We start from the raw sequence: 20,910 nt of genomic DNA, 5'->3' as shown, positions 1-20,910 counted from the left end.
CTGCCTGCTGTGCTGTGAATGAATCCTGTAAACACAATCAAAATCTTTCTCTCACACACACACATGCACCCTTGCACAAGAAAAGCAATTCTTCACCTTCTGCCATCCTATTGTCACAGCAGCTCATGTTTATTGCGGATGATATCTTCAGATACAACTCAGCATGAGCCCCAGTATGTTGGAACTGAACATTGTACCAGAAGAAGCAGTAGGCATATTAAAGTTGTTTCATAAATAATGAAAAGTAAATATCACACTTACTGTAGTTACACAAAATACCTTGTTTAACTAAAAGATTTACAGAGAAATTCCAGGTCTCTTATTGTTTTATTAAGTGTGGCTAGAGGAGATATTTAGATGGAGCTATTTTCATTAAATTGGTAATTTTCTAAGTTATACAAATGAGAGAACATGTGATCTGCGCTATTTGTAGAACATGGACTGCTCTTTAAAACATGACAATCCATCAGAAAAATCATGAAACAACTGCCACACCCTCTTTCAGCCATCAAGCCATTTTATAAGTTAAGTTCATATGTATGGATGGCTTAGATATGTCTCCCAAATCCAAATTTGCATACCAACAGTTTTAAGCATTTATGGGAAAAAAGGCTTGAGACAGTAATGAGATTATATGAGTGTACAATATGAAGGAGAATTCAATTGTCTTGAGGCCATACAAGGCAAGGTTATTGCAAGACCTCAGTGAAGGAAGCTCTAAGCATGACTGTATTGGACCTAAATTTTTCCTGGCAGCATCAGTATATGTTACTGCCAACCGTCAGACATTCACAATCACAAATTTCGGAGACGAAACAAACCTACTTTGAATTACAGGGTTACAGTGACCAGGGATTTACGCCAGAGCTATTTGTGACAGAAACACTATATTTTGCATTATTAAGGAGCTAGTGAACAAACTTTTTACATGGTATTAATATGTGAAACAAAAGCAAGCCTTTGAATAATTTCAGGCATTGGGCTATGCTGAAGTTTGGAAACCTAAAAGGTGTACATTTCCACCTAATCTGAATATATTCAGCTCCAGAAGTGGAATAAGTAACTGCTATCATCCCTTAAAACAAATAAAAAGAGCTGTTATTCTCAGTTCTTTGGAATGCTTCATCCATATTCATAGCAAGAACGCTGAGAAATTTTCAAAAGTGGCAAGAAGGTATGAAAATTAATACTAAACACATTGTCAATATTGTCTTAACTATTGCTTTATATACAGTATCTCTCTATATCAGCATGGAAATTGTATTCTCAATAGAACAAATTGAATGACAATTGGGTATGGAACTTCACAAATACTACAACTATTAAGTACAGACATAATATTAGCAATTCAAAAGACCATCTTATGTCTCAAGGAATATGAGCAGATTTCTTCCTCCAGATCTCATGGGGGCAGGTTAGGTGACCTGATAGCAAGTGTGAAAAATCAGGATACTTTTTGTGTGTGTGTGTGTGTGTTATAGTTACACCCGTATAAGACAATACCCCTAATATCAGGATGGACCCGATAATATACGGCTATCTGGTCACCCTAGGCTGGTAAAATAATGGTGTCTTTACAATATACCTAACATTTTCATACATATTGTGGTGCATTTTCTTAAAAGTGACCTCACATTCTAGGAATTCAAATTGTCTGCAATTTCTGTCTAAAAAAGTGTGCATTTATTTATCTTTCTTTAACAACATTCTTAACATAAAAATGCCTTGTAAACATTATAGTATAATACTAATAATGGTGGTAATACACAGAACCCTATTCTCTCTTTGTCTCTCTCACCTTTAAAACAGGCCATAGAAAATTAAAAACCTTGCTTCATAATGGACTGATACCTGAAGAAGAAAATCATAAAGACAGATATATAAGGCATGTGCTCTAAACCTCTATTACTTTGTCCAAAGAGTCTCAGGCAAATTATTTTCATATATATATATATACACACATACACATACACATACACACACACACAATTTTCAGCTTGAACTGTTAAAGTTTGGTAAAGCTATAAAAGCAAGTGAAAATGAAGTCTTACAATGGAAAGTGTAAGGCAACCTTAACAATAAGAGGTTCTACTAGATCTACCTCTAATAAAATAAAGGTAAAGTACTGGACTATGTCAGTTCCTTACACTAATCAAATGGAATCCAAAAGGTTCTAACATTTAAGAATCAGTTTATTTCTGTTTCCTCCAAAGTTGCATTCCATCTGTGTCGAGACGTTTACTGACTCTTCTTGCATTAGGAACAAATTATCTTCAAGGCACGTTGAAATATATTTCTCCTAGGTAGTTCACAGGAAGCCAGGCAGGATATTGAGCTCACCAGGGAAAAAAATGTTTTAGGTGCTATCCTTCTCTTTAAACCATAGTATAGCCTTGCCGCTTCTTAAACAGAGGGACCATAAAATCCAGTGTATTTATACTGAAAATAAATAGGAACTTTTAATCTTAAAAATCAGTACATACCCTAATCTTTGAAATTCCTTGAAATTCCAGTGTCCTCGCCAGTCTGTTTCTCATTTTGAGGGTTTGTATTCTATCAGAATGATTCAGGTGAATGCAGGTTGGCTGCAATCTCCAGGCTGAAGAACAAGTTATAAAACTGCCCAAGAAGTTAGGGGCTATAATATTTATCAATCATTATTTCAAGAAATGTTCTGTTTCATCTGACTTCATTTTCTCCATGGCTACAACCAGTCTAAGGTTCCTTTCTATTTCTATCCTTGTTCTCAACATCAATTTTATTAGTCGGATTTCTATTATCCAGGCCATACTGAATTTTCTAAGTTCATCATAGCAACCTCCTAACTTCATACTCTTCCCAGGATTCTCTCTACCTTGCAATCAGTGGTTGACAAAGGATACTGGGGACAATGCACCATTATTGGGACCATCCCTTTAAAGTGCTGAGCATCTTGAAGCTAAAAACAGTCATAGGTGTTCACCACCTAACCGGATCACAGCATTGCTAAGCCTAAGCATTCAAAAATCATGAGTCAGGGCTTCAAAATTCATGAAATGGTCTTAAAAAGAATGAAATTATTAAAAAAAACAATAAATGTGGGGTACTCTTATTTGCCTTCTGGATTTTGAGTCTTTAAGGTCCACTTGGGTCATGTTTTCAAGATTTTCTCTGCAACAGGAGTTCTAGAAACTAGCTTTATAAAATGAGCACCAAGATTCTCACTTAATCAAAAGTGTCTAAGTGTTGGGGCTTTGAGAAAAACACCGAATATTGCAAGACTCATAATAAAAGTTGTCAACACTGAGTACTAGACTTCTCATCACTACAAACTTGAAATCCACAAGGTCTGTTTTCTAGGTTGAGATAGATGTACCAATGAAGGATATTCAGTCAACAGCAGAACCAGAAGCTGTTGATTTCCCCTCTTTGAATGCAAGAGTCTCTCTCAGCAATTAGAAGACTAACAAAGAATTAGAAAACCCAAGAGGCAAAATGGTTAAAACAGAAATGAAAAAGAACACAGTAATGACTGTTGAGGAGCTCACTCAGTATTCATTCACCGAGCCAGGACATGCATATACCCCCCAATGTAAACTTCATTCCACACAATAAAACTTTGTTCTAGTTGGACCTAAAACTAATTAAAGGTCTCTTTAATAATATACAAATGAATTAAGAATTTGGACCAGCACCTCCTTGTAGACAGAAATGCATACTGGCTTCTCTTTATTTCCCCCCATACCCTTCTAATTCTAGAAGACAAGACAACAGCTGAGGCTTTTGACAGAACAAGGTTGGCAGCTGCAAAACTGAGATACCAAGTTTCAGAATGTAATTTTCTTTCAGCACTGTATCTCCCTAACTGCCCTCCTTAGGAGGCACTTAAAATCCATGTGTCTGGCTCAATTATTGTTATTGCAGCTATGGAACAGAATGTGATGCTGATGAGGGTCTACCTGTCTAGTTAGTTTGCCTTTCTGGTGCTTTCTTTCTTTCATTTATCATTGCTTGTGACATATGTATTGTCTAAACTATGTTCAAGAACAAGTTCTTACTATATTCAATGTACAAAGGTAAAAATAGGGAAATGGCATATCAGTTGTATGCATATATCTATTCAGTGGTCTTAAACATACATTGCTTGGGAAACATTTCATATACAAATCATGCGTTCATTTTAAAATCGAGAATAAAGTTTATATTTATTCTACCTTTCTTTGTCAAAAAGCACCTATACTGTATAAATCCTTGTCTTTGTGAAACAATGTTCAAAACAGCAGACAAAGGGGGTGCCATCATAGTCCTCAACGGTGATGACTATGTTAACGAAGCCAACTGACAACTCTCCAACACCCCCTACTATAAAAAACTCAAAGACCACCCCATACCACAATTCACACAGGAATTTTCGGATATCAAAAAATCCTTCTCCAAATAACTCCAGGAAAAACTCTACAACCTCATCCCCCACAAACCCACCCCGGGGACCTTTTACATGTTTCTCAACATACAAAATCAAAGGATTCCATGCTGACCCATCATATCTAACCACAGCACTCTGACTGAAGGAATATCAGGACTCATAAAAAACATCCTCAGATCACTCACCACACAAAGGGCAAGTTTCCTCCAGGACACAACCGACTTCCTCCAGAAACTCCACAACATCAACAACCCACCTCAGAACACCATCCTTGCCACCATAGATGTCACTTCCCTATACATCAACATCCCTCCCCAGGACAGCATTGCTGCTTGCCTCAAATATCTACAAGACAATGGACAACTCTCAGCTATCCACCCCCAAATACATTACCAAACTCATCCATTTCTAGATTCTCCATTCCTCTGATCATCCTAGTAGTCCTTCTCTACACCTTTCTTCACTGTCACCTTGAGGAGGAATTTCTGAAAAAATGCAGCATGAAACCAATGGTATACCTGAGATACATCAATGATATTTTCATCCTCTGGACAGATGACCTAAACTCTCTCACAGATTTCCATCCCAACTTCAACAACCACCACCCATCTGTCAAATTCTCTAAAGACTACTCCCACATCTGCATCAACTTCTTGGTTTCAACAATGGAACCATACAGATAACTATATACAAGAAACCTATAGGTCACCATACTTAGTTCCACAGATCCAGCACCTACCCCAGACATACCAAGAAATCTGTTATCAACAACCAGGCACTCAAATACCACAGAATATGCTCTGAGAAGAAAGTCTGAGATGCACCCCTGAACCTGCTTAAAATTGCCTTCACCAGACAACGACACTCCAACAGAGAAGTGGATTGCATCATGGAATGGGCCATGCTAATTCCCCTGAAAAAACCTGTTTCAATACAGAAAAAAGACCTGCACTCACCACATACCCCTAGCTGTCACCTACCATGCACACTGGAACCCATACAGGGTATCATCCTAAGAATTATAACCCATACTTAATGGAAACACATCCTGAAAGAAATATTTCCCAAACCTTCTCTTCTGGTCTTCAAACAACCCCCAACTTAAGCAAGTTCATCATCAGAAGCAAGCTTGCTATAGATCAGGCCATACCCACAAAAAAGCAGCATCAGACACAGCCAGAACAACAGGTGCAAAACCTGCAGACAGATCTCCTCTGCTACATGATCAAAACCCTTCACAACACACCTTTCAAGATCCATGGTTCCTACACATGCATATAACAACATGTGGTGTACCTCATCCAGTGCATCAAATACCCCTACAATACTATGTGGGTGAAACTAGACAATCACTACGCTCTCCAATAAACTTGCACAGAAAAATAATAAAAGACAAAAATACCCTGTTGCTTGTGGGCAGACACTTTTGTCAAAATATCCTCAAAGGAAACCTGCACAGCACCTTCAAAAGATGAATCTGGGAACTTAAATTCATAACTCTGCTAGAGCCAAAAATCACGGGCACAAGAGAAACACTGGTGGTATGTCTCATTACAACAGTCTGTAACTCATTAACTCTCTTTTGTCCCATGACTGCAAAGATGTTAATTGCTCACTTAATTTTGAATGGTATCTTGCAACTTGTCTTAACTCCTTATGCTTAACAATCAGTTCCACGTCATATTTAGCTGTTACACTCTGATTACCTTTCCCAGACGAGCTTGAAAGCGTTTCTCTTTCACCAACAGCAATTGGTCCAATAAAAGATATTACCTCACCACCTTGTCTATTTCTGTGAACACAATGAGGAATTCTATGTTCCCTCAACTCTTAAGAGTACCCTACAAAGTCATATTTAAAGTATTATGAATTCATGTCCCAGGGAACATCAATCCAAATTTAAAGTCATCACAATCCTAAAAATAAGCTAATGCAATGGGGGCTGAATTTATTGTACATGTGTACTCACCTTCAGTTGGTGTTTCTTTTAGTTTTCTGTCATGTGACTAGCAAGGAATTGTGACAGCTTGTCTCCTCCTATGGGAAACATATAGACACTGGTAATTAGAGCCGTCACTCAGTCTTCCTGACAACTGCTGGTGCAGTGGCACTGGGCTTCTGAACTAGCTGCTATAGTTGGAAAATCCTGCCTCTAAGTGCCTTAGCCTCAAATGGGATTATTGGGGACACCTCTAATTGTATATGAACTTTCTGCAAATTATTGCATGAAACAAACAAACAAAAAAAACCCCCTGAAGATATCTTTGAATGCTGACAAACATATGAATATCAGGACTCCAAAGAATATGGCACCCACGATCTCTCCTGAAGAACAGCTTGCTCCAAAGGATAGTAACTTGCTGCTGGCCTATATCACCAACTAGTTACTAATCAGTGTGCACTAACTCAGCTGTGCTGGCCAGAAAAGGGGGTGTTTGGCAGAGCTAGGCATCTCCCATTCCCTACTTTTTTGTAAAAGGAGAGCTCAGTGCCCAAGAAACACACTCTATTTACTGTACTGCAGGCTGCGAACATGCTGCTTTATTCAACTACATAACAAACAGAGTGGGGGAAAATGCCCAGTAACTAAACAGAAATAAGGGAGGGATGGAGCATGGCTCCAACCCATAATACTCTAAGTAACCCAGTTAACCCCTCGATTACTATTTTACTACCCTGCTCCTCTCCCAACTCCCCAACTTCCTGCCCACCTGCTCCACGAGGGTGTAAACAGGTACCCCGAAGTGAACCCATTTGCTCAGAACTTAGGACAGGGCGTGCCACAGAACCTCATGGGAATTGGTTCTTAACCCTCTGTCGGGCGTGTCGTCCAAGTTACAATCTAGCCCACTGTAACCATGGTGCAGTGTTTCTCATAATTATGATGTAACCATTCTTCATCACCATACACAGAAATGTCAGGGTTTTATTTTTAGATGGATAATTGCGTATACCCATATATGTAGTCCAGAATACAGAAAATAATGCGGTCATGTAAAAGGCAGAAATTATTGTGTAAAAATACCATTTCGTTTTTAGAAATTTACTATAGCATGATGACACTGTAATTGTGCCATATTACATTTCAGTACAGTGCAAAGGGATTAATTAATTATGAAACTCTTGCCACTGTTCATGGAAATTCCCTGGTTAAGTCCCCATACACTGCCCTCACAAGGTACCCCTTAATAGGTATAGGATTCAGCCTGCATTCTTTATGCTCTCAAAACTCCCACTGAATTCAGGATCAAGCCTATAGATTGCTACTATCATCCTGTAACTAATACATAATCTACACCTGCACTCAATTTTCAGATGAAACAGAAGTCAAATAAGTAGTGTCACCAAGTCAAACAACTCATGCATTTTTGCCTATGTAATTTCTTTGATAATTTCTCAGACATTATGCTAAAATGGAGATATAACTGATAATACATATCAGTAATTAAAGTAAAATACATTACAGAGATGTTGCAATTATTCCAAAACCAAGTACTGTAAACCCAAGAAACACAGAATTAAGGTATCAAATATCAGAGGGGTAGCCGTGTTAGTCTGGATCTGTAAAAAGTGACAAAGAGTCCTGTGGCACCTTATAGAAAAACAGACGTATTGGAGCATAAGCTTTCGTGGGTAAATACCCACTTCGTTGGATGCATGTAGTGGAAATTTCCAGAGGCAGGTCTAAATATGCAGGCATATTATTTATACCTGCCTCTGGGAATTTCCACTACATGCATCCAACGAAGTGGGTATTCACCCACGAAAGCTTATGCTCCAATACGTCTGTTAGTCTATAACAGGGGTCGGCAACCTTTCAGGAGTGGTGTGCCGAGTCTTCATTTATTCACTCTAATTTAAGGTTTTGTGTGCCAGTAATACATTTTAACGTGTTTAGAAGGTCTCTTTCTATAAGTCTATAATATATAACTAAACTATTGTTGTATGTAAAGTAAATAAGGTTTTTTAAATGTTTAAGAAGCTTCATTTAAAATTAAATTAAAATGCAGAGCCCCCCGGACCAGTGGTCAGGACCCAAGCAGTCTGAGTGCCACTGAAAATCAGCTTGCGTGCCGCCTTTGGCATGCGTGCCATAGGTTGCCTACCCCTGGTCTATAAGGTGCCACAGGACTCTTTTACAGAATTAAGATAAAGTGGCTGAATCCCTGCTTTGTGTGCAAAATTGAACTCAGTCCTAACTATGGAACTGAGAGCAGTGCTTGCCTAGTAATAGAGATACAAGTTAGTACAAGTCTCATGGTTATTGTAAACAACTGCACTTACTGGGCATAGCAAGCCTGCAAACACATGAATAATCCCATTGATTTAATAACTTCTCTGAAGCACCCTCTCCTCCCTGTTTCCTCCTTAGTCCAGAGGCGGGTAGTAAAACATTCCTTGCACCACCTCAGCCCTGCCAATTTCCCACCCCTCGTCTCCCCATTCCAACCTGGAGGAAACACAATCTAGCTCATTATGATTCTGCCTAATTCTTCCACCCTTACTGATGTTGCAAAGTTTCTCACACCTGGACAGATCCCATTGACATCGGTGTGACTACATGTGGAGTAAAGACCCTCAGAGGGTCTAAGGTGGCAGAACCAGAGGGTGGCACAGTCAGGCTCTTAGAAATGCACATATTTTGAATATAACAGAGAGGCAACTGGAAAATTACCTCTCCTTGTGGTTGACTACAGAGTATACTTGCAACATCGTTGTTTCTTGCCATTAAAAGGTGAAATCCTGGCTCCACTGAAGTCAATGGGAATTTTGCTATTGATTTCAGTGGGGCCAGGACTTCGCCCAAAGGATTTGAAAATCCTGAAATATTGAAGGTATATCTTTTGCAAGGATTAGCTCAAAATGTCGACATTTACCTGTCAAGCAGTATAAGTAATTTCTAAATCCATTATATTCAGATTAATGCTCCCCTTGGACTACAAGTATACACAAATACACGGCGTCTTATTTTCCACAATTACCTATAGGCTTTGTGTGGCTAGGAGTAAATTACAGTAGCAGTATTTTAACAACTGTGGGAAAGACTATAAAACTTTCTGCCTCTTATTAACTACTATGTGACTATTAGGTTTATGGGCGATGCTAACATTGCAGAATAGGAACAATAACATTGTAAAAGGCCTCCAAAACGTTAGTTAGAAATTTTCCCCATGAGAGGCAAGGGGGAGTTTGCCAACCACTATAAGATCTGAAAAGGTCACGTGCCAATCATGTAAAACAAGAGTAAACTCTGTTGCTAAGTAATTAAACCTAATTGTAAATTTGTGGCATAGTGTGAAGTTTAAACTAAGCATGCTGCTCAGAACTCTGAAATTGCTATTGAAAGTTCACGGAAAATGAAAACTACCTCTTTAAAACTCAGCTTGCAGCGTGTAGCTTCCTAGAACAGAGCCCCTGGGCAAGTAGTTAAAATATGATTTTGATAAACAAACCTGACACTGCAAACTTACTGCAAAATCCTATGCATATAACATCACTTATGTGTGCAACTTGTTTAAATTATAGCTGTAGAGAAAAGGAAATAAAATTGGCATATTAACCTTTTGTATAACAGTGTTCACATACGGATAGTATTCAGCAGCAGATGATATTGTACTGATTCCTGCTAGCATTACTGTAGTTAAGGGTCTGTCAGGATTTTTGTTCTAAACCTCTCTATCAGAGTTTATTAGCTCAGCCATAAGTATCCGTTCCAGACCGACCTTGGCGTACACAGTCCTGAGAGCAAAGCTTTGTTTAGTACAAATTCCCTTTCCCCATCACCAAAATCCATCACTTTGTATTTAAAGTCACAGGAATGTAAAGAAGCAAAACTGAAGTTAATTAAGGACACAATTATTTTTTTCCTTTCTTTTTGTATTTGCATTTGTCAAAAGTAGTTTACTCTTTTGGACTGAAATTTTGTTGGCTAATGATCCATCAGGTGAAATAATCTGTTTGCATTTTTTAAAAGAAAAACTACCCATAACAGTTATTAAAATTTAAAAGAACTGACTATTGCGCAAGCACAGCAATGTATTCCGATCTGGTTTCAACAGCAGAAGTCCCTTTACATAGGCCCAGATTTTTAAAGATATTGAGGCATTGTTTTGTTCTGATTTAGATGGGTACATCCCATTTCCAAAAGTGACCTAAGTGTTTAGGAGTCTAAAGCTATGTCTACACTACCCCAGGATCGATGCTCTGGTGGTTGATTTAGCAGGTCTAGAGAAGACCCACTAAATAGATGGCAGAGCGCTCTCTGGTTGACCCTGGTACTCTGCCGGGAACGAGAGAAGTAAGGTAAGTTGACAGGAGAGTGTCTTCCATTGACCCAGCACAGTGTAGATACCCCAGTAAGCTGACCTGAGCTACGTTGACTCCAGCTACATTATTCACGTAGGTGGAGTTGCATAACTTAGGTTGACTTACCGCAGTAGTGTAGACATAGCCTAAGTCTCATGGACTTTCAGTGAGACTTGAACTCCTGAAGCCCAAATCCTCAATGGGAGTTAAGTGCCTAAATACCTTTGGGGATCTGGACCCTAAGTATGTAAATCACTTTTTAAAATGGAATTTGACTATATAGATCACTTGGGCCTCACAACCTGAGTGGAGCAATGCCTAAATACCTTTACAAATCTGGGCCTGAGACAATATATCATAATGCACCTGAGTATTATTAACCGGAAATAAAAATTTACTTACAGCTGAAATTTGACATGCAAAGTTCTCACCTCCACAACAGGCTATTTTTTGGTAACTGTTCAACAGTATTAAAAACTCATCACTTTAAATATATTTTAATGTAACCAACAGACATCTAATGAACACTAGCAAAAATCTACACTGCACTATGTTTTAGGTTTATACAATTCTTACATATATTTGGCAGTGTCACCTATGACCTTCACATATATTTTGGGATTGTCCATATGTTTTCAAAATTAGACGATTGAGACCCATTTCTCTTTATCATGGGACACACACACTGTCTTCGATCTTTCAAATATGCAAGAGAATGGTTTCTGCATGTGACCTTAGAGCAGTGGTAGGTAAACTGTGGCCCATCAGGATAATTTCATTGCGGGCCGCGAGACATTTTGCTGACATTGACTGTTCACAGGCACGGCTCCCAGCAGCAGCCAGTGGCCGCAGTGGCCAATGGGAGCTGCAGGAAGTGGCGGCCAGCATATCCCTGCAGCCCACACTGCTTCCCGCTGCTCCCATTGGCCGGGAACGGCGAACCACAGCCACTGAGAGCTGCAGATGGCCGTGTCTGCAGACAGTCAATGTCAGTAAAATGTCTAGTGACCTGCAATCAGATTACCCTGATGGGTCGCATGCCCACCACTGCCTCAGAGTGTGGTTCTATGCTGAAAAGTGACTCCTTAAAAATGAGTATTGTGAGATTCCATGTCTACACATTCCAAGGCTTCACCTGGAGAGCCCTGTCAGCCTTCAATGAGGTTGTACAAGTGTCACTAAGGGTACAATCTGAAGACAATAGAGCTCCGCAAATCTAAGTGACAGCTTAATCTGGCCTACACAATCTTTATTACAGCTGGTGATCCATGAAAAGAAAAGCATCAAGCCTGACTTTCAGAGCTAAGGTGAATCTGCAAAGTTGACATGTAGCAAAATTATCTTTTTACTTGAAAACAGATTCACAAGAGGGATATAAGACCTAACTGCCACTTTAGGCTTCTATGTCCAAATTGAAGAACTTCAGAACCCCTGCTCAGCTGCTGCCTAACCATCGGGTGCCTAAATTGCCTTGGAACAATCCCCTAAGTGGCTAAATTTTTTGCCATTGGTCATGTGACACCATTGAGCAGCTCAGCCCTTAGCTCACACCTAAGCCCCAGTGGGATTCATAAGCTAAGCCTTCACCTGCCTATCTCATCTGCAGGGTTCCATTCATTATACATGCTCAGGGGCTACCTTGAAGTGTACCTATTGGATTGGGCCCCAGAGAAAACAGAAAAGGAGGAGGGGCCACTACTGCACCCTTGTACCAAATAGTCCAGTGGTTAGAGCACTGATCCAGGATGTAGGGAGGCTGGTTTCAGATTCCCACTCTGCCTGATGTGGGGCAGTGACTTGAACCCAGGTCTGCTACCTTCCAGGTGAGAGCCCTGACCACTAGGCATGGAGTATTCTGGGCTGGGTATCTTTCAGTCTCTCCTCTGGAAGTTCAGTGGGAGAACTGGGTTCAAGTCCCTGCTCCACATCAGGCATTGTAGGAATTGGAACCTGGGTCTCCCATGTCCTGGGTGAGTGTTGTAACTACTAGCCTCTTGGGCATATAGAGCAGCACCACTGCCTCTTCCTCAATTTTTCTTGAGAAAGGGCTGACCTGGCTTAGGCTCCCCACTTCAGAAGAGGGTTCACAGTTATGAATCCCAGGGGGAGAAAGGCACCTCCCTCAGGCCCAGAATTGGGAACCTAATTTCCTTTGAGGCCTCACCCCTCTCGTCAGCATTTCCTGCTGGCAAGCTTAGATAGCTGCCCACTCAGCTGGCTGGCTTCTGTGAATCCCTTTGTTAGGTGTCTAAGGGTACATCTATACTACCCGCTGGATCGGCGGGCAGTGATAGATCTATCGGGGATAAATTTATTGTGTCTAGTGTAGACGCGATAAAATCAATCCCCGATCGCTCTGCCATCGACTCTGGAACTCCACTGCAGCTAGAGGCGGCAGAGGAGTCGACGGGGGAGCGGCAGCGGTCAACTCGCTGCTGTCCTCAGCCAGGTAAATCAACCTAAGATACGCCGACTTCAGCTACGCGATACACGTAGCTGAAGTTGCATATATTAGGTCGACACCCCCTGCCCCCAGTGTAGACCTAGCCTAACTCTCTCCATGCTTTGCATAAGGAGCCTGGGGTTGTGAATTCCACTCGATGGCAGGGTGCGGAAAAGCTACTCGCAGCCTAACTCCCCTTTGTGAAGGATAATATGAAGCCCAGTGAGGATAATATGAAGTTATGAGTGGTCATACTTTGAAGGCACATATATCCCAAAACACACTGGGCCAGATTCTGATCTCCTGGCTTACACTGAGTCAGTGGGGCTGCGTGTTAGAGAAACAAGCAGATCAGAATCTGGCCCATTTTAACTATCCTTTATATATAGACTCTCAGGGTGGGCTCTTTAGTGCTGCCCTAATGCTGTGATGGGCCAGTAGTTAGGGCACTAGGCTGAAACTTAGAAGACCTGGATACAATTCCCTTTCTGCCGCAGGCTTCTTATGTCACCTTGGGATCCTTGACATTTTACAAACAAACAAATACATAAATGAATACATAAAAATATCAGGGGTTCAACAATCACGTGAATCACCCACTTAGGGTGGGATTCACAAAGATACTTAGGTGCTGAAGTCTTAGTTTTAGGCACCACTGCGATTCACAAAACACCGGCACTGCTGCCACCTAAGCCTGTAGGCATCTAAACTCGCTCGGCGCCTATATTTTTGCAGAGGGCATGCCCAGTGTTGCCTCATTCAGGCATCCGGATACCTATTTCTTGCCTAAGCCCAAGAGTAATTCTTGAATCAGGGGAAGCTAGGCACTCCGCACCCTAATTTACATGTGGGGCCTGACCTGGCAGGCATGCTTGGAGGTCATCTAGATCTACAAAACAGTTTGGGGGTGGGCAGGGCAGGTGGGAGGTTGAGGGAGAGTTAAGGCCTGAGAGGTGGCAGATCCCTATTCAAATCCCCTCTACTCATCAGGCAGAGGGTGGGAACTGAACCAGTAGTCTCCCTAATCCTGGGTGAGAGCCCTGTTAATTAAAAAATCAATAAAGATATTTCAAAAGCAAACACTTTCCCCCCTCACATCTTCCCCAATTAGCTGCACATATTCTGACACAGGGTTACTGTATTCATACAAGTGCTAATGATGACCAGTCTATTCACGACTTCAGTCATACTTAAACCCTCAAAATTAGGTATGCATAGGAATTATGTGGTGGACAGACCTTGTGCTAGGACTCCCTGCAGAAGGGCAAATTTCACCTACCATGAATTTTACCCTTTTCTGAGATCTTCTTTCCAGAACTCTCTACATTTCCCATAACTCAAAGCACACCCAATCATGTTTTCATGAAGGATAGAAACCAAAGCACAAGTTGCATTATCTGATGTACACTGCATAAATTATATCAGGGTAGTAACTCTCCTGCATTACTTAGGAAACCTATTAGAAAACTATCCTTGATTAGGAAGGGAAGTGAAAGCAGCAATAATTTTTTAAAAATATGCAAAGGCTTTATATGGGATTAAATCCATAAAGTGTTAAAGCATAATTAATGCTAATCAACATGGCTGTATTGAAAATAGATAGATCTTGCAAACAAACTTGATATAATTTTTTCATGAGATTACAAACTTTGCTGATAAAAAAAAAGGTATTAATGTGTTAATATAATATTCTTAGACTTATTTAAATTTTTTGACTAAGTACTGCATGGCATTCTGATTTAAAAATTAGCACTATACAAAATCAATGCACCACATAGTAAATGGATAGATGATAGGCATAGTAAATGGATAGATGACAGAACTCAACAAGTAACTGTAAATTTCCTTTCAGTGGGGGTGTTTCTAGTAGTGCGTCACAGGGGTCTATTCTTGGCCAGCTAGTATTTAATATCTTTATCAATGATGTGGAAGAAAATATAGAAACATCGATGGTAAAGTTTGCAGGTGAATGTGGAGGAATGATTCAGAATAGAGTTTTCTGAAAATTGCAAAATGTTCACGAAATTTCAAAATTCAAGGAAGAAACCTGGAAAAATGCTAATAACATATTTGTTGTTGTTCCCCACTTTTTTCAAACCAGCTGTAATTCAGAACTGCATTATATTATTTTATATCTTCTCACCACTTTGCTAATATGCAAGCAATTTCTAATGCGGGCTGCTACTTCCAGGAGCCAAAATATAATTAAGCGATCTAAACTTATTGGGTGAAATCCTGTTCCCTTTGGAGTCAATGGCAAAACTCATGTTATCTTCAGTGGGACTAAGATTTCATCCATATTTCATATCTGACCCACAGTTAAATATATTCACATGTAAGTATTCATGTCACATTATCTCAGAAAAGGATGAATAGTGAAACAGAAATAATGTCTCTCTCACTCTCACACAGAATATACAAAAGCATATACTATCTATAATTAGCATGTATCATTGGTATTCTAGTAGGATGTACACACAGTCATGGTTCCTGCCCTGAAGAGTTTACAGTCTATCTAAAGATATATAGATAAAATTGCACCAGAAACTCATTCTTGATTAAAATCAAAGATATTCAAAGCTTTAGTGAATACTATCCTTTGGCTAGATGGATATTATCATATGCCTTTTTAAAAAATGTTTCTGATCTGATCCTTCTAGATAAGGACGAGCAGTGGAATAAGAGGTGTGTATGTGAGAGAGAGTTACACCCCCTTTCTCCCAACACAGCCGCGCAAAGGCTGTGACAAGCTTGCCTATGATTAGTCCGATTGAATTTAATGGAACTACTTGGTTGAATAAAGGCTGTAGGATCAGTAATAAAGCCTTGAAATAGCACTTGGCCAAAGATCAATGTACATGAAGTAAGTTGAAAGAAACAGAGCAATATGCACTGCACCAACAGTGAGCTGGCAAGAAATTTAATCCCAAAAGGTCAGACGCACATCTAAGGCCCTGGGCATGTCTTTGTATCAGAATGTTATAAAATGAGGAAACACAAGCCCTAATGGCTTAATGGTTTTGCCCTTGACTGTGTTAACAGGGACCTATCTTCTTACATGGTAAATTAGTTGCTTCCAGCCTACACTTGATTCCTAAGTGGTAGGGAAACAGATGCATTGCTAGCAGAATCAGAAACTAATCCAAACATCTAAACTAAACAATGCTGCCTAGAGGTATTCAGATTTTAATCCAAATTGTGGAGAGAGAGGGGAAAAAAGCTGCCACGTTTGTCATTTAGGAGCTGGAATTACAATAAAGGCTTCTCCTTTGTGTGCTGTCTTGCAGTGTCATCAAAGGTCATTGTATATTGCAGATATCAGGGGATAATGAGTTAGGGTCATGCATAATGATGCTAGGCTCCAGGTAACAGAGGAAGCATTCTTATGCTCCTTCTCTTAGGATGGATGAGTTTGGATCATTTACAAACTTTACTCACATCCCTACAGATACAGTTTCCAAGTCTGGAGCAGCACTAGTCCATTGGTGATAAAGGTGTTGTACATTGCATTAGCCTCTTGTTACCCCGAGCCTTTCTCTGTGTAAAAAGTAGCCTAGTAGGAAATGACTGAGGAGTTACCGTATCCAAACAAATATCTCATTCTATTTAAAATCAGGAAACTCCCTATTTTCCTGGTTACACTGAAATGCTTTGTTTTACATCTGCCCTGAAACACTGTCCCCGATCAACCAGACAAAGGGTCAGTTTTTGCAATAAATACACATGGAGTGAAAGACACACTCATGTACTTGTATAAGTCTTCTTTGGGGGTTTTACAGACTGGTAAATTGCAGATCCAGACACTAGACTCTTAAATCATTTGAAGTTGACATAAACTGATCCTACGCACAGTTTATAATCATGTTTTTACATTTAGCCTCGACAATTATAAATTATTTATATGAGATTTGTGAGTGTTTCTATTCAATAGTATTGTTAGAGTCCATTCATTCCCATCTTATAATGGTATTCAAATTCGTTGCTACCCCCAACTCCCATAACCTTTATCCAACTGTCACCAACCAGGAAAAAAATGTACTCTATAAAAAAGCCTCGCTTGCAGTACGTTGGAGCTGAAATGTTCCATGTTTAGATGTGGTTTTCAGGCCATCTCAGCAAAACAGAAAGAAGCCTGACACCATCTAAACTCATTGCACTTGAACCTTTAAAGATGTTCAAAAGAAAAAGAAAACGGGCCTTAGCCATTTCACATGAAGTTATATGGAAAAGCTAGGGCCCTAAATTGACTGGAACTGGTTTCAGTACTTCTCCACTACAGCAGCAGTGCATCATATGAAAAGGCTTTGCTTGGCATTTGTCCATAGTTATAAATAAAAAACATATTTATCTTTGGTCATGCATATAATTTAAAAGATGGACAGCAAGAAACCTCCCTCCCCAACACATGCTTTTTAATCTGTAGCAAGCCCAAGATAAATTCTTATAAATTATGGAAGAAAAAAATAAAAAGAGAAAGAAAGAAAGAAAAAACAATAACAAAATAGTTTGACTTTTTGGAAATCTGGAAAACAGATTATTTCTTTGGATGGAACAAAGTGTGTGTGCATGTGTCGTCTTGACTGTACATAGTACTGTGGTTTCCCATGAAAATACATAATTGGGATTAATAGGATATGGAGCATTATCAGTGCTTTATCAAGGCAGACTTCAGAAAAGCCTTTCAAGACATTTAATTTCCTCTAAAAGTTACTGAACTAAAGCTGTGTTACTTAATGAAAGATGATTGCAAGACTGGACTGAACCTTATTCAGAGGGTATCAGTGGTATGGTTTTTCGGGGAAAGTCTGTATACCTCCAAATGAGAGATAATGTAAACAGCCAAGTTTGGGAACTCAGTGGAACGTCGACTGATTTGTAACATATGTGACAGTCGACCAAAGAAAGACAAAAACTCGATACCAACTTACTTGTCAGCATCAAAAATATAACTTGAGGCTGTGAATGAGTAAAATAGGAAACTGAAACCTGAGCAGCTGTTTTGTCCACAGCGGTACAGTTTCAATAGTTAGCTATGTGGAATTGCACATCGACATTTATGTGCTTCTATTTTATGGGTGCAAATATTCGAAGTGCGTACACAAATAAGATACTGCTATTAGAAAGAGAACATTTGCCAGTGCTACCACCTTGTGAGCAGGTGATATTTTCACTCTGTACCAAACAAAGCCTGTAGACACTGTATGGGATCAAAATCATTCCCTCCTTCGGTTTTGTTTTATTAACAAAGAAGCTAAGGACAACAGGATATATTCCAGCCCAAGTCTTTCCCTCAAAGCTGGCGTTTCTCAACTTGCTCCTGTTGGGATTGTTTGTTCCAGACCCTAGTTTCCTCTGCCGCAGAAGGCCACACAAGAGGCTTGCTGGTATCTGGTAGTGAGTTTCAGCCTGGCCTGACGAGTTCAGTGTACCCGAATTCATTAATGTCATAAACTGTGTCGGTTATGTCACATAAGGTATCATTGGAAAAGTAATAACATATTGATCATTAATATTCTTGCATGATGTATGTACGGTAAACATCCAAGGCGCAATACAAATATGAAGGAAATGTGGAACTAAAATGTATTTGCCAGACAAGTCTGGGGAGTGGGTAAACTGGTCTCTTTCAGATAACGGACAAGCCAACACCTCTAGCCAGGTGGCAGCAGAGTTGAATAGCAATCACCTGGCAATCAGAGAGGGCAGAAAAAGATCAATTTGCATTTTAGCAAACACCAGTAGGGAAGAAATAAGCATGGAAATTCCTTCACTACCAGACTCCAGGTCTCCTTTCTCACAGCTTGAATGAATTTTATTTGGGTGTGTGTGGGAGGGTAACCTTCAGAAGAATTCTTTTCAAAGGTTCATTGGACTATAAAAGAGAACACAAAGAACCCCAAGGTATCTTTCACACAAGACAATAAAGAACCTCAGCACTTCTGGATTTTATGGGAGATTTTGACCACACGGGGGCCAGTGGAGGGAGGAGGTGGATGAGATCAGCAGTCTTGCTGGAAGGAAATGTAGTAAGAATCTTAACATTGAAGCAAGACTGTAGTTTTAAGTCTTAGTTTCTAGAAAGCATTTTTCACTTTTATTCACTTGTAACCATTTCTAACTCTATCCTTTATACCTGAAATTTAAAATCCTATCTCCTTTTGTTAAAACTTGTTTTACTTTTAATCTAAACTGACCTAGTGCTGTGTTGGAATTGAAGTGTTTGTTAACTCCAATTAAAGTGATAAGGTACTCATTTTGTCTTTTCAGATGAGAATATGAACCCTATCATTCCTCTGAATGGTCCAGGAGAGTCCTGGACATTGCAGAGCACATGTTTTTGGGAAAATTCTGAACTGGAGAGTGTTGGGGGTCATCTTGCCAGGTGTAGCCAAAGTTGGTGGATACCAGAGTGTGATTGAATGTAACAAACAGGCTGCGTCAGAGTTGCTGAACCGGAGCTGCTTAACACAAAGACACTCAGTGCATGCTTGTCTGCCAGTTGTTTGTATCCAGGCTGTCAGCCACAGCAGCAGAGCATTTGAAGGAAGCATTGCAGGGCAGGTAGTGACACTTTCTGGTCACCCCTGATTGGTCTGGATTATACCCCAGAATGTGACAGTGGGTCAACAGAAGAACCTTTCCACCCTATTATACCCCTGTTCTTGGGGAAAATAACCAGTATTTCAGATATGGTTGTGTGGTAACCATGGGTAGAACTGACATGTTAATGGTGACTGCTGTATTTGAACAGCCTGTTAGGTGCTGTTGTGATAGCTGGGCCTACAAATGTATCCCCTAATTGTGAGCTCAATTGTAAAAAGTGAGTGAAAGTTCATAAAATGTCACAATAACCTATCACAACAAAAGTTGATTGGAAAATTATGAAAAAGAGACAGAAAGACTGAATTAATGCAAACAAAAGGGCCTACTAATATATTGGATGAACTGTGTTAAGAGCATGATTGGGGGAAAAAGCTGGCTACTATTATGTACTCTGACTGAAAGACAAAAGAGGAGGAAATGAGGTGTGTATACCTGCCACCCTCACCATCTCCTGGGATCCCAGGATCCAGTGCAACAACATTGTGCCTTTGTCATCCTGATCCTGAGAGATGTCCTGACCAGACTGGGCCAGAGAAGGGGACCCAAATGTCATCTCCACCTCCTTTGGCTCCAGCTAAATCCCAAATACCGCCTGGCATGTGAGACTTGATCTCCCCCATCCCCCAATTTGTTCCTTTCCTTCCCTACCTTATTACGTCTCTTTCCTCTGTCTCCCTCTTTTCCTTCTTTTTAAGAGCTAGGACTGTATATTTTGTCATGCTTCTGTGACCAAGGAGGCAGCTCAAAGCAACGCCCCAACTAGTCTGATGGTGATACAATTTGCCAGGGCTCAGAGTGGCTGATAAGATTGTGTGCCATTCTTGTGTCTCTCCAGCAATGAGGTCCCCAGTAAAAGTCAACACCAGAAACAGAAGCTTCATTTTCTATCTTTGTGGTACCTTTCTCACCCCTTTTGTGTGTTTGTCTTGCTTTATCTTCTAGAAAACGGGATCGGACTAACAACAACAACTCTAGCCCATCTCAGCTAACTTCTCTTTTCCCCAAGGTCAGCTCTTACCACCCAGGAGACTGCCAGTCACAGGGGTTTTTTTTCCTTTTACAGACTCTTTCTAGTTTAACATTGGACAGTTTCAGGGTCACGTTAACACCTTTGACTCATCTTATTTCATCTACATTAATCTTCTTCAGCTAT

The 20,910-nt window shown here is 40.1% G+C and overlaps 1 long non-coding RNA gene across 1 annotated transcript in view; it reads right to left on the bottom strand.

Moving 5' to 3' along the window:
- Positions 1-1,699: 1,699 nt before the first annotated feature.
- The window catches only part of LOC123367027, a 113,983-nt gene continuing 94,772 nt past the window's right edge, over positions 1,700-20,910 (bottom strand). The window contains exons 3-5 of the long non-coding RNA XR_006578268.1: positions 6,375-6,442; positions 2,484-2,619; positions 1,700-1,851 (exon numbers count right to left, since the gene is read on the bottom strand). This is a non-coding gene — a long non-coding RNA (uncharacterized LOC123367027). The remainder of the gene's footprint in view (positions 1,852-2,483; positions 2,620-6,374; positions 6,443-20,910) is intronic.

Source organism: Mauremys mutica, chromosome 3, assembly GCF_020497125.1.
Source record: "Mauremys mutica isolate MM-2020 ecotype Southern chromosome 3, ASM2049712v1, whole genome shotgun sequence".
Classification (NCBI taxonomy): Eukaryota; Metazoa; Chordata; order Testudines; family Geoemydidae; genus Mauremys; species Mauremys mutica.
Note: the sequence above shows the minus strand (reverse complement) of the source record. Positions and strands in the feature narration are given on the sequence as shown.